This window comes from Chiloscyllium plagiosum, unplaced genomic scaffold (assembly GCF_037043375.1).
Source record: "Chiloscyllium plagiosum isolate Xiang-an unplaced genomic scaffold, Cpla_swu_hap1 HiC_scaffold_1, whole genome shotgun sequence".
Lineage (NCBI taxonomy): Eukaryota > Metazoa > Chordata > Chondrichthyes > Orectolobiformes > Hemiscylliidae > Chiloscyllium > Chiloscyllium plagiosum.
Window position 1 is genome coordinate 11,897,060 of NW_028270139.1, and position 10,000 is coordinate 11,907,059.

The following is a 10,000-nucleotide window of genomic DNA, read 5'->3' on the forward strand; positions in this document are numbered from 1 at the left end:
GGGCCGAAGGGCCTGTTTGCACAAGTTGGGATTTTTCGATATAAAAAAGATTGAGTACTCAAATCAGTCTCCTGCAGAGTTGCCTGTGTATGTCAAAACCAAGGGATGATTTCTGATGGAAACTTGCGGGGGAGCAAGTAGGAACTGGGCATAAGAAATAGGAGCAGGACTAGGCCATTTGGTCACTTGAGCCTGCATTCATTAAGGTCATGTTCCTAATTCCGATTCCCTGCCTGCTACCTATAGCTCTTGACATCCTACTAAATCAAAAAAATCTGTCTATCTGAGTTTGAATATATTCAATAAGCCAGCCTCCACCTTTTTATTCGGAAAGGGAATTCCAAACCCAACAACAGTCCTGAAGAACAAATTTCTCTCCGTTGCTGTTTTAGATGGAACACCCTTACTTTTGAAACTGTGCCCCTGGTTCTAGTTTCACCTGGGATAGAAAGTATTCGTTCATCTGTCCCGAAAGGAACTTGTGTTACAGCAAGACCACCTCTCATTCGTTTACACTCCATTCAGTATAGCGTAACCTTTCCTCATAGGATAGGTCACATAGAACACATGGCAAAAAGATAGGTGTAGAAGGTAGGGCTTTAGATTTTTGGATTATTGGGACAGCTTCTGTGATAGTTGGGACCTGTACAGGTTGCATCTGTACCGGATTGAGTCCATTATGCTTGCTGGGAGGTTTGCCTGTGTAGGGGAGGTTTTAAACTAATTTAGCAAGGAGTATTGGGCACAGAATAGAGTAGTCAGGAACAACGTCCAATCAGATGTCAAACAGTCCAATAGGTGGAGAAGATGTGGACTGGATAAGATGCATGGGAGATCCAGAAAGCTAGATTTTATCTATTTCAATTTAAAAAAAAATGACTAGCAAGACGGATAAACTTTGAGTATTGATCAGCACATGGAAATATGATATTGTTGAAATCACTGAGAAATGACTAATAGAAGGATAGGGCTGGAAACTTGACATTCCAGAGTATAGAAATTTCATGGGTAATAGTGGGAGGTGTAGAGAGGTGGGGTACTAATGAGATATTCAAGGGGTAATTTGCTCTGCTGACCTGTAGGAAATTGGATGTCCTGAGGCTAGGGTGGTATGTCTCTGACTTACAGGTAAAATGTAAGGAATTTACATTCTCATCCCTTTTCCTTCAGGGCCATTTACATGGCCATTTCCTAGTTATTCAAAGTAAAAGAATTACATCATCCTATTCAAATTCAATAAAAACATTGCAGTTGGAATTTTGACTACTCCCTGTAGTTTTAAAAAAAGATTCACAACAGATTTGACCATTTAGGGATGATTTACATTATATTGTTTCTGGAGATGATGTGTCTTGAGTGGCGAGTGACTGGAGGGGGCTGTCTTGTGAGCATCATTGAGTGTGATGTAAAGATTTCGTATAAGGGAGGGACTGTTCCTTTGTTCAGAGAGAGATCCCTTGACATGGCTTTGCAAGCATTGCGAAGTGTGTTAAAGGGATCTTCCAGAAAACGTGTGCAGGTATTGTACTATGCTTAATCAAATTTTGGCTGCTCGCAGAAGTTGCGTGTTGCACTTGCATCAAGTGTGTAAGAATCTCTGAAAAAAGAACTTAATGCTACTGATAACGAAAACCATCACTGCACTAGTAGGGGTGGGGAGCTCCAAGAAAGATTTTCAAATGTGATAAAACTTAGACCTAAAAAAAGGGGCGATCAGGTTCCTTGGATTTATTCGGCAGAGCTCCCAATGGTCAGAGGAAGATAGAGGACCAGATGTGTAGGCAAATCATAGAAAGCTGTGAGAGAAACTGTGAGGTGATTTCAACTTTGCTAAGAGTAACTATAATTGCAATAGCGTGAAAGGATTGGATGGAGTGAAATTTTCAAATACATTCTTTTATTTTTGCCAGTATGGAGCTGATCCTACTAGAGATGGTGCAGTGCTTGACCCAGTGCTAGTGAATGATAGATCAAGTATTTACAGATCAATTCATCTGGTGTCAGTTATGGGGAAATAATTGGAAAAAATGGAGGGACAGGATTCATCAACACTTGGCAAGGCAGGGTTTCATTCGGAGATGGTCATCACGGATTCTAAAGGGAGAATCCTGTCTGATTAATGGAGTTTTTCAAAAAGGGACAAAAAATTGATGAGGCTAGTGAAGTTGATGTGGTTTATATGAACTTCAGTAAGGCTTTTGGCAAGGTGCCACATGGAGTGCTGAACCAAAAGGTTAGACCTGTGGGATCCAATACAAGTTGGCAAACTGGATCCAAAAGTAGCTTACAAATAGGAAGGAAAAGGTGATGGTGGAATGATGTTTTTCTGATTGGAAACCCGTCACTGGTAGTGTACCAGAGGGACCGATGCTGGGAAATGTGCTGTTTTTTTTTCAAGTACATTAGCAACTTGGATGTGAATGTAGAAGTTACAGTAGCGCCTCGACTTACAAACTTAATCCGTTCCGGGACCCAGTTCATGAACTGAATCAATTTTTCCCATTGTTTGGATAGCGTAAGAATGCTTGGACGGCTGCTCACAGCGCACGCGCCAAAGGCGAACTGAATGAGATCACGCGGGTCCCAAGAGCTTTTGGGTTCAACGAGCGCGTAGCAAAGCAGAACAATGAAACCATGTGGTCCCACACGGGTTTTTTGCGTTCGTATCTTCATTTGTACCTTGAATTTCATACGTACGTTGAAGCAAAAGTTTACGTACAATCCTGTTCATAAACCGATTTGTACGTGACTGGGGTCGTTCGTATGTCGAGGCGCTACTGTATAATTAAGAAGTTTGTAGATCCTCCAGTTTGATGGTTTTCTGAAAGTTTCAGGAAAGACTGAACTGTTTTAAAAAAAAACACCAATGGTTTAATATATTCAGTTAGTATGTGACAGCTGGCTTCCTTTTTCCCAGTAGCTGACAGTTATTCAAATCCAGGAAGCATCAGCAATTGCATGACATTATTTAATTTCTGTTTTTGCCATTTGAGGAACAAAATAGAAGTTCTATTGTAAATACTGACAACTTGAGTCATCAAAGATATGAAAAGGTTACTACTGATCCCTTTTTTTTTTGTCAGTCAACGCTGTGCTATTGTTTTACGTTAACATGAGTATTTTTCAGGCCATCTCTGGGATGGTGGCTAATTTACTAGGTAAAAGCTGGTGAAATGTGGAGCATGGTGTCCAAGGCCAGATTTTAATGAAATTGAGGTAGAAATGGACCCTCCTTCAAAGGGGATTGTTTGTCTTTACAGTCTATTTTTTCTAACTATTCTGTGGTACCTCACTTTTCAAAAAACTTTCTCCTGGGTGGTCCCAAGGTTCACCCCCAGAGACAGTCATTTTCTTTGTTTTCTTCGACTTCCTGTTATCCATATCATCCCTACACCCCCTAACAATGATGTGGTGGGAGCATTAAAGACAACCACTGTGGTTTGATTACATGCGCGGCATGGTTACACCAGCAATGCCTATGCTAAATTCAGTATTCTTTAGCAAGGTCAACAATGGAAGTTGCCACTGAGTACAACCAGGGTCTTACACAAAGATCAATGAGCATAGATTTTTAGACTTGATACGACTAGGAAATAATTCCATTTTAAAATAAACATTCATTACATTTTTTTATTTGTAGCTCACAGAGGAATTAATTTGTCTTATTTCTCGTAATATTGAACTACACTGACCAGAACAATAGAATTGCTATTTTGTGCTGAATAGGTGAAAGCTTTGTAATCTACCTTTGACCTCTGCATGGGAAACATAAAAAATCAGTGAGGAGTTTCACTCCAGTACCAGTGCAGGTTTGCTAGGGTTAGGGTCCTCATTTGTTGGATAAATGTTCAAAAGATTAATCTCAATTTACCTAACTTCAAAAGATAGATATCATTAGTTGTGGAGGTGGGTTCCATTACAGGCTATTTTCAAACCAGTTTAATGATGAATGATATCATCATCAGAAACGAGCAGCGTTGTCAAGAAATGAACCAGAAAGTCTGGAAAAAGCTCCAAAGGGCTAAATAAAGAAAACTGTTTGTTTGAGTTGTGCTTTTAAAAAGCTGGCAGCGTCCTCTCTACTGTTCACCCTAATAAATACATGAGCATGTTTTTCAGTGAACTATGTGGCAACATCTCCTCTCTAACGCATGACCTCCAGTTTACGAATAATGTTTCAGGACTGCTATTTGCAACTAACCTGAAATAGATATTGAGAACAAAACATAATTTTCTTTATCTCTGGGAGAAACTAATAATTCAACAGGCTTGTTTTGTATTCACTGAGCCTGCTTAATATTGTGCATCCTATATCACCTCTGCCTGCTCTCCGTATTTTTGCACATCAGCCTTAAGTAAGTGTTTATCTTCCTTATTAAACAGTCCAGTAAGTTTTGCGATCTGAACAGCCTGAAACACACTCGAACAGCTCTGACTGTGATTTATTTGTCTTTGGATTTACTTTTAGGTAGTTTGTTTCCAATTTAACAGGACAAATAGAATCTTATCAGTGTCTGAGTAACATGTCCTACAGCGAATTGTCTGGCAGAATCATCTTGCTTCATCTTCTATGCTTTTCATAAGCAGCATGGTGAGACTTTCTCTAGGCAGTAGCAAGTTGCCAATTGAGGCAGATGTTTGCTTGTTAAACTCCTTGTTGACATCACAAGCTGCCTCATTAATATTCTGCTTCTGGTCTTGTCAGGGATGGGGGTGGGAGTCTGCCCCTGTTGTGAGTATGTGTGGCAATCAGTCAGGTCTAGGCTGGTACAAAGTGGTTAAGTCACTCAAGGGCCTGGTCATAGTTATCCTGTTGGCTCTGATCACAGAAAGTATGGGTGAAGGGGATGGTGCATTGGAGAGGGAGAATGATAAGCGTAGGCACATATCGTTGACTTGAGTGAAAACTTGTGAAATCTGTGAGATTGACAGAATGGACATCAGTTGGGGGATGGTGATGGTTGGCGTCTCACTGGCACGCTTAGGCTGATGTTGTCTTCTTCCATTGCGAAGCAAAAGGATAGTATGCAATGGGGACCAAAATGGCTGTGGCCTCATTGAATGGGCCATAGAAGTCAGCCGATTTGTGAGGGGGCAGGGCGGGGCGGCTGCGGCAATCAGTAGTTGAGGTTTTTACAGGAGAAGGGCATTGACCGAGTAGATCCCAGTTATTAAACAGGCACGGAGGATGCCTACTCCATGACTTCCTGTGGGCTGTGCTTTCCAGGCACAGCCACAGTTAGGGAACCCACTGAGAGCTTACCCTGCCCCCTTCACACACAGCTACCTGAATGGCAGGGAATGTTGAATGGCAGGTGTCTCGGGTGTCAGGATGAACCAGTGTCGGATGCTTACTTTGCTACCCCTGCTCCAACATGACGTAGAAGATGCTCAACACCTCCACCCCCATATCTTGCATCTTGTTCATGTCCATGAATTGGCATGGTGGAGAGGGGATCAGAGCACTTGGGTCTTGTGGAGATACACGAGCAACCACATGAATGGTGAAAAACAAACCTTTACAATTTAATCGCCAAATATCTACAGAAGTGTTAACCAATCCACCGAAGTGACTTTGGTACAATTTTTATTCTTCTGTTCCCTCACCCACACTGGCCTCCACAACACACTAAAACCCCATGTGCTCACCCCTTCCGCAGGGGAAACAGAGAGCGTCTGCTCAGCAGCGATGCCCAGTTGAGGTTTGGCCAGGCAATCCCAGGGGCACTGGTGGTTTGGATGGGCCGAGCATGCTGAGGCTGTTGCCAGCAGCCAATGAACTCTGCAAGTTCTAACGTCCAAAGGTTTGCTGGGGGTGGGGGGCAGCTGTGTGGATGTGGAGAGTCTGTTGACCTTTACTTTATCCTGAGTGGAAACCATGGAAGGGTTTGTTTGCAGCTGCTAATCTGGCTGGGTTCCTCTGGCACCTTGTGAGGATGCAGCACCTCGACTGGAAATGTCGTATCTTATGTCCCCACCACTATGCCTTCGGTCTTGAGGTCTGTGGCAATCACAGTGTAATGCAAGTGTATATGTCTCTGCAGCCGACCTTGAAGGTGCTGGATCTGATCCTTCATGAGAGCTGCCATAGATACAGTAATGTAGTCATGTCATGTAAATTGCTGAGCTGATGCAGCTTCTGAGTAACGAAGGCCATTCCATCTCAAATACCCATCTGCCACCGCTGCTGCACTTTGTGCATTTGAAATAAGTCCCCCATTTCCAAAAACCACTGGGTCCTCATCCTGTTTCAGACTGAGCAGGTGCTGGTCTCTGGCAATCCTCCAAGTGCCAGTGACCTGGAGAAATTCTCCCTTGGCCAGCAGCAGAGTTATCACAGCGAGATACTCCCCAGACTGCGAGCTCAAACCCTGTGAAACATGTCCACCTCACCAAGGTGTCCGTATATGAGCTGGTGGAGGGATGCTGGAGACTGTGCCTTGTCAGTGTTTCCTCTGAGGTGCCCTCGGGGTTGTTATTTGGACATGTGCGCAGACATTGGGTGCATCTGCAGCACTCCACAGATGACATTGTGGCCAGTGATTTAGAAGGGATGTTTGATGCATTGCATGAACTGTCTGGTTAAGGCCAGAGTTGCAGTGGAACGCAGAAGCATACCTGGCCTTTTGTGAAGCATCGTAGAGTGTGAGGACACAAATTGGCCAAACCCCAACCCGTTGCCTGCCTGGCATTGTTGTGCCTTGGTATGGGATGCCACATTCTGGAATGACAACAATGAGGCAAATCCAGTCAGTCACAAGTGGGTAGAATGGCTATGTGTGCTGGTATATGTGGAAGGTAGGTGATGAGGTGTTCACAGGGAGCAAGGATGCATTGCAATGGGGATGCAGGGTTGGTGCTGTAGGAGTATAGAGAGATAACTTGAGTGAGTGAGAGAACGTGTTTCATGCAACGCAGGGCAGTAAGAGCATGGCCGTGATGGGTGGTGTGTGTAGTAACAGGAACAGAGTGAGCTTGGAGTATCAGGTGAGCAGATGATGGCACCTACGCTGGCAGAGCAGAGGAGATCACTTACCTTTCTTTCTGGTCTAGTCGTCTGCACCCTCAACATGGCACTGACATGGGAGAACATCATCTGGTCAGACAGCCTTCTCTGACAATCCTCCAAAAGACGACTCCACTTTGTAAAACGACCTTGTCAACCAAAACCTTCAGATCCCCATCAGAGAATCATGGTGCCTACTTCCCCTTCTCAGCCCCCAAGAACGAGATAGGGCGGCTTTCAGACGCCAGTGCTGCTCCAGGTGTGCAGCCATCTTTCAACGATGGCACAGACACCAGGACTGCTGGTCTTTGGGCAGATATCTGCTGAGTGACGAGCTCTTTTGGGAGCAGTTTGGGGTAAGATGGGATGGAAATTAAACATGAGCGACGCCACGTTGAAATATGATGAAAGCTTGCTAGACCTTGTGGCAAGAATCCCTCAACATTACCTGGACTTGGCCAATACAATGTCCTCTTGTTTTGAATTTCCCTTCAGGCAAGAAGTGTCATTAACTATCTAACTAGTCATTTCATTATTTTCAACAATTTCCAAGGAATATAATGTAAATGTACCCCAACTTTTCAACATAATTCAGTTCTTTCATTCTAGATATATTCCACTGACTTCCTAATGTGGGAACCCAAAATTTCATCGTTTCTTGCATTTCCATTGTATATCGTTGTGATTAATGACCAACATCTCATCAGCTTTGATAAGAGCAAAATTAATATTGGACAGTGGCAGGAAACAGGTAGCAGTGAATCAGTAGTCAATTTTAAGCTGCACCTGATAATTTTTCGAAATTTGAAAATCATCATTCAAAATAGAATATTGATTAAGTGACATTCATTGATTCTGCCAATGCAGTTTCACTCACCATTACTTATTGGCTTATTTACCTGGATTGCTAATTGCTTTGGTTTCTTCTAGTTAGACTTCATTTTTAATCTGCTGTCCTTTTATTCAGAAATTAACTTATTAGAGTCATACAATCATAGAGATGTACAGTGCAGTGACAGACCCTTCGGTCCAACTCATCCATGCCGACCAAATATCCTAAACTATCACCATTTGCCAGCACTTGGCCCATATCCCTCTAAACCATTCCTATTCATATACCCATCCAGGTACCTCTTAAATATTGTAATTACACCAGCCTCCACCACTTCCTCTGGCAACTCATTCCATACAGGCATCACTCTGTGTGATAAAGTTGCCCCTTAGGTCCCTTTTAAATTTTTCTTCTCTCACCTTAGACCTAGTTCTGGACTCCCCCACCCCAGGAGAAAAACCTTGTCTATTTACCCTATCCATGCCCTATGTGATTTTATAAATCCCTCAGCCTCTGCGTGCCTGGGAAAACAGCCCCAGCCTATTCAGCCTCTCCCTATAGCTCAAATCCTCCAACCCTGGCAACATTCTTACAAATCTTTTCTGAACTCTTTTAAGATTCAAAACATCCTTCTGATAGGAAGGAGACCAGAATTGCAATATTCCGAAAAAGGCCTAACCGACCTACGTGTGACTCCACTTTCAAGGAGCTATGAACCTGCACTCCAAGGTCTCTTTGTTCAGCAACACTCCCCAGGACATTACCATGAAGTCTTCAAGTCCTGCCCTGATTTGCCTTTCCAAAATGCAACACCTCACATTTATCTAATTTAAACTCCATCTACCACTCTTCAGCCCAATGGTCCATTTGATCAAGATCCCATTGTACTGTGAGGTAACCTTCTTCGCTGTCCACTCTGCCCTCAATTTTGGTGTCATCTGCAAACTATACCTCCCATGTTCACATCCAAACCATTTACATAAATGATGAAAAGGAGTGGACCCAGCACCGATCCTTGTGGCACACGTCTGGTCACAAGCCTCCAGTCTGAAAAGCAACCCTCCACCACCATCCTCTAGCTTCGCACCAGTTCTGTATCCAAGTGGCTAGTTCTCCCTGTATTCCATGCGATCTAATCTTGATAACCATTCTACCATGAGGAACCTTGTTGAACACCTTACTGAAGTCCATACAGATCGTGTCCACCACTCTGCCTTCATCAATCCTCATTGTTACTTCTTCAAAAAACTCAATCGAGTTTGTCATATTTACTATCCCTAATCATTCCTTGCCTTTCCAAATACATGTAGATCCTAGTGATGTTTGAGAAGATTTATAGCTCAGGTTGATGATAAGTATTTAAGTTAGCTTGATAAACCCAAATATTTGTTTTCAGACGTTCCATCACCACACCAGGCAACACCACCAGTCAGAGCCTCTGGCAAAGCACCAGTGGCACACCCTGCCTCTGTTCTTAGGCCTTGGTCTCCCAAGATTGCACACAGTTAAGTCACAATTTCAGTTTGCGACCCATTCTAACTTTTCATAATACTTTTTTCTGTTCAACGTCCTCTCTCGTTTTGGACCTGCAGATCATTTTTTATAAAGGTTGCTGGGCTGGACTGCCTCTCACTGGTCCACCGCTTATGACTTCCTATCAATCTGGGATCACTTATTTTCCTCCTATCTTCCAGTCGTGGTGTTTTCAAATAAAAAAAAAGCAAGTGTTGGAGAAACTCAGTGGCTCTTGCAGCATGTGTAAAGAGAAAAACCATGAACATTTGAGTGTTCAGAAGAATAGTCCTATTAGTAATAGATTCCTTACAGTAAGGAAACAGGCCCTTTGTCCCAACAGGTCCACACTGACCCTCCGAAGAGTAGTCCACCCAGACCCATTCCCCCACCCTATATTTAACCCCTGACTCATACACCTAGCACTATGGACAATTTAGCACAGCCAATTCACCTGACCTGCACATCTTTGGACTGTGGGAGGAAACCCACGCAGACACACGGAGAATGTGCAAGTTCCACACAGACAATTGACCAAGACAGGAATTGAACCTGGGTCCCCGGTGCTGTGAGGCAACAGTGCTAACCACTGAGCCGCCCCAAGACTTAAAGCATTAACTCTTTCCCTCTCGATAGATGCTGCCAGACCT

At 43.4% G+C, this 10,000-nt stretch overlaps 1 protein-coding gene across 4 annotated transcripts in view; it reads left to right on the forward strand.

Moving 5' to 3' along the window:
• The window catches only part of marchf1 (E3 ubiquitin-protein ligase MARCHF1), a 647,227-nt gene that overhangs the window by 416,693 nt on the left and 220,534 nt on the right, over positions 1–10,000 (forward strand). The window lies entirely within an intron of this gene.